The sequence below is a fragment of the Monomorium pharaonis genome, chromosome 7 (genome assembly GCF_013373865.1).
Source record: "Monomorium pharaonis isolate MP-MQ-018 chromosome 7, ASM1337386v2, whole genome shotgun sequence".
NCBI classification, from domain to species: domain Eukaryota; kingdom Metazoa; phylum Arthropoda; class Insecta; order Hymenoptera; family Formicidae; genus Monomorium; species Monomorium pharaonis.
The window spans coordinates 13,107,519-13,112,555 of NC_050473.1; the positions used below are offsets into that span (position 1 = coordinate 13,107,519).

General features: G+C 36.5%; 1 long non-coding RNA gene across 1 annotated transcript; it reads right to left on the reverse strand.

Annotated features, from left to right (window-relative positions):
• LOC118646590 lies at nt 1-4,814 on the reverse strand. Its single transcript, XR_004964115.1, has 2 exons — nt 4,212-4,814; nt 1-2,045 (listed from the first exon to the last, which is right to left on the reverse strand). It is a non-coding gene; the product is annotated as an uncharacterized LOC118646590 (long non-coding RNA).
• Between the last annotated feature and the right edge of the window lie 223 nt (nt 4,815-5,037).

Here is a 5,037-nt window from a genome sequence, read left to right on the forward strand (position 1 = left end):
CGTATTGACGACTTATTGACGCCCTTACATAAGAGAACGAAAAAACTGCAAATAAATTAAAGAAAAAAGAATGAAATATATGAATTGTGTTCTGCTTTGTAAATCGTATCGCTCTTCGATATTAACTTACACGATTGTGATAGCAAGAGGAGTGAAAAAAATGAGATAAAGTATGAAAGAGATGAATAAAAGGATAAAAGAGAAAAGAACAGAACGAATGAGAGGAACGTGTGCAAGGGAGAGCGTGAGAGAAATGTGATTGTGGTGTAGTTATGTATAGCAGTCGAAAATCCTTTCTACGTGCTTATCGCGAGCGGAGGAGATGTGCTCGTTGCCCGGATTGTACACTCTCGCGTATACGAAAAGATAAGGGAAACGTGAAGTTCCACAAGACGCTTTGGTCAAAAGTTAAAACGGAGGATCGAACAGTGGGATACCACACGTTGATGTAAAGTATTAAGTATTATGGGACTACGTGCATACATATAATTGTACTAAAGGGCACAAGCCTCTCGAGCCATCACACATACCCAGGCATACGTACACTCTTACACATGTTCATGTTTATTCAAACTTACATAAACATACATACAGTCATATACACAGATACACATATACGACACATACAGGTACAAGGTATGCAGAGAGAAAAAGAGAGAGAGAGAGAGAGAGAGAAAAGATTACACTCGATCATTTGTGTACTTGAACTCATCGGTTCTGTTTTATTAAATTCACACGATGAAAGGAAGAACGATGTCAAGGGTGGTCTATGTTAGAGAGTGTCCATTGTATAGTGTTTTTTGAAACGTGAGCATTAAATGCTACATCTTGTGTATATTTGTATCATACTTTATTACGCATACCCGACGTAGGAATTCACATTTTTGGCTGAATATTGATTAGTTTTGTTTTATTCAAAATTCGAAAAAAAAAATAAGATCCTTGTCTCAGTAATGTATTCATTTTATTTAATTTTTAAACAAAATCTTTTGGTCACACTCAACGTTCTAATTTTCATAGAGCATAAAGGAAAGAGATAAATTATTTGACGTTGAAAAGATTATTTTATTTGAGGCACGTTTTAGATTTTTTGTAAATATTTAACTAAACACAAATATTTAATTGTAAAATTTCCAATGCTTAAAATTTTTTTTTACACAAATCGATTTGTTTATATTTTTCGTCTTGTACAAAAAAGTAAGCGCGTATAGCTACGGTAAAAAGTAAAAAGTAAAACTATCGGAGCGCATTGAATTATGTTAGAACAGCAGACGATATTATGATATACGATTAGATATCGAAGATTATGCAACAGATTTCGTTGAAGAATCACATGATAGTGAGGAAATGTTTTGTCACTTAATAGAAGAGTAATTTGCAAAAGAACGCAAAATCTTGTCAAGATCGTCAACATATCGGCATTTCGTAATCAGCAAACCACCGTCATATGACCGATGTTTTATAGGTAGGAAATCTTGGCAGAAGAATTGGGTAGAAGTTGTTAGCGAGCTGTCGATGGCTTCGCTTCGCTTTATTATATCTACCGCTCTTGGAATCACTTCTCCGAGTACGATTGAAAAGCGAAAGGGTACTGTTGCTGTATGAAACACATTTTCTATTCGCACATATCCCCTGGACCAAATTTCCTCCCCACGTCTCTGTCTGGCATACTGCCTGTTCTGAAATATGATAGGGTGGGTGGAGGACCAAAGAGCATCGCGGTGTTGCTGTAGGTGCCAATTACCGCTGATGGTTATTCCATGGAAATGGACCTTGTTACGCGGCAGCGTCGAGAATCGGGGAAGGTACCAATTATTTTTGCTGCCATCGATGCTTTCTGCCAGGCGTCATCCAATAAAAGCGCCTAGTCGGCAGTTTGCGTAGTCGGCATTGGCGGTGCAAGAAGCTAACGAGACAAGTCGTGATGTCAAGAAACGCGTAGCAGTGAAAATTTTCCTTTCCTTTCCTCATATTCACTTTATTACAATCATGTTCTCCGATTATTTTACTTAATTTAACACTGCTCGCTTTTCATAATTCGCTTTCTGAAATAAATATTAACAATCTTTTTCTTTTAATCTGTTATACCATAAGTACAAGTTTAATATTTAATTAATTGATATTTTATTTGTGATTATTGTGTGTGAATTTCATTTAACGCACTTTGTTAAAAGAAAAAGATATTCTGATTTAATAATATACTTTAATCAAACATACTGTATAAATCGACGATTATGTAAAAGCAACTATTAATCATGTGAAAACTAATTTTATTATTTTATTTGTTTATGATTGATTGAGTGATTAATATACTAGTTAAAATTAAATTTAAATTATCTTCATGTTTTGTACTTGAAAATGTTTGAAGTTAAAAGAAGCTAGTTGATTGAAAGAAAGTTTCGCGAGTGGATTCGATTGCTCATTCGCGAAACGGAAGCAATTTCTACATTAGCCGGAAATCGTGCTGGCTTTAATCAACCGTCGAACTAGGTGATCCGTAAAGCCGTTAGAAAGTTCGTCGAACTAACTCGATCGTCGTCTAACGCGGTGGTGCGCGTTAGGAAGCCGGTAATATATTAGGCACGGGAAGGCCCCGCGAGCAAACAATCTCGTAATGGCAGGACGGCACGGCTGACTGGTGGCGCGGTAATGAGATATTAGAGCTGAGCTTGGCCTGCTAGAAGGGAGTGGCTACTTCGGGGTAGTAATGCGCGATAGGCGCCCGTTTATGTCTCACGGAGCCGGGGGATTGTTATTACGGAGCACTGCCAGGACGAGGGCTAGTATCGTTTGCTCTCTCTCGGGACACGATTACGACACTAGACTACCTCGATCCTCGCTTAACGCGCACAACTCCGATCGGAAAATTGACACCATCGGGAATGAATATCAAGTCTTGATGTTCAATGTGTTTTTAATTTTTTTTTTTTAATATAATATGCGTGTCTCATTTTTTTCTTTCACTTTTTTGAAACAAAGTATTAACATTTTTAATATAAATTATTATTACTAATTATATAAATAATACTTGAAAAATTTTATAAGAAATATACATATTTTATTGTTTTATTTTATTAATTATTAAACATACACACTTATATGTGTGATAAATTTGTGAACGTCTTTTTATAGAATTTAGTTTAACTGCAAATTTAACTTATTTTACTGATTTATCATTCAGAAAAATTAAAAAGTATACTTTTATATCTAAAGGGATAAAGACTGTTTTGATTATAAAATTACTCTATGCATGTTATAATTAAACTAGTCGTGTAATAATACATCGCCAAAGTAATTGGCGATTAAGCGACAGCGCTTGCACGTATCAAGTGTCAACGATGCATAAATAGGTCGCATTCGATGGATAGACAGGTCGAATGCGGTGTGCAGCTGCAACATGTTAACGAAAAGCTCGTACTGACAATCATTGATTGGCAATGATCAAAGCCGTAGTCTGTCACTCAATGTACTCGTAAATCGTGTAAATATTAAAAGTTATAATATGATGATGAAAACACTTCATTGTACATACATGACTCCATCATAATTTGATGTACTTTGATTTATCGGTTCCTTGTATTTGTCATTTGACTTGATTCTGTCATTTATTAATTACTTTTTTACTGACTTTATTATATATATATATATATAATTTATTTAACAATTGTGTAAATGCTCAGAATTTATAAAAAATCTTGATTACACGTGCGCGCAAGTTAAAGAAAATATTGTTCAGTAAATTGAAATAAAATAAATAAAAGAAAATGTCAAACACAAAATTATAATAGTCATATCAGTAAAAGAGAATCAATACATAATAATTTTGTTGGTAAGAAAGTGTCACATTAAGGCACATAATTTTAAGTTAAATTTGTATCCTATGAGAAACAATAACTTCAAGCAAAAGTAAATGCTGAAATTGTCATTCATCGTAATGTATAAACAGACCACGAGCGCGAAATCCATTTTCTAATAAACGGTTCGAACGTGGCATAATTCCGTCAAGGTAGCACAGTAGCCCAAAAGCGGGTGGCAAAGTGGTAGCAAGCGGCCGGCTACCGACGACGGTCGTCGGCGGTCGCCAGTCTCCCTCTCTCACTTCGCTCCCTCTGCCACCACTACCATCGTCACCGTCCTCTCTTTCCCTCGCGCCCACGTACGGACAAATGGGTGTCCCTGCATATGTAAAAGCAGCGCTGTGTTCAGCTCACCCTCGGCCAACCATTTGTCAATGTCAAGGCGCGAGCGCCGTATCCATGGTAACACCCCGGCCGGCTGGGGGTGCGAGTGCGAGCGAGCGCAAGCGAGTACGAGCGAGTGGCGCGGGCAACCCTCAGTTTCGTGCGACTTCCACCCCCGTCGGCGGAACGCAACCCCGGGGTTGCTTCCACCACTACTGCCTCTGTTACTCGCTGCTACGCTCTCCGCAGCCGCTGTCGCTATCCTTCGTCGCCACCACCCTCGGCTATCCACCACCGCCAACCACCCACGACCGACTCAGTTCTGGATATTTGTCCCAAGCGCGCACGCGCTCTTATAACTTTCGTAACTCCCGAGAACGCTACTCTTATTTTTGGAGGCGCCTCAGGACAAACAGTTGCCAGCTGTTTCTGAAAATAATAATATTTCGATTCAAATGTTCTCTCGAGTTTTTTCTGATTATAAAGATTTTTTTAGGTCAACCATTTACGATTTTAATTTTGCCAAAAAATAGAGTCGTAAATGTTAAGAACATTTTCTACGAGATTTTAAATTTAATTAATATTATTAGGTTAATAACTTTTACAAGTTGTTAAAAATAAAATGAAAGAGAAAATTAAATAATTTAATTTGTTGTTATTGTTATAATTACTATTATTATGTCAATAGCAAATATATTATTTTACACTCCTATAAATATTGATTGATTTTAAAATATGTATTATGTATATTTAAAAAAAAATATCAAGTAACATATGTTCAATACACATTCGTCTTCCATAGATCTTTAATTATTAAAGAGAGAAAATACTATAAATACTAGATGATCATTATGTG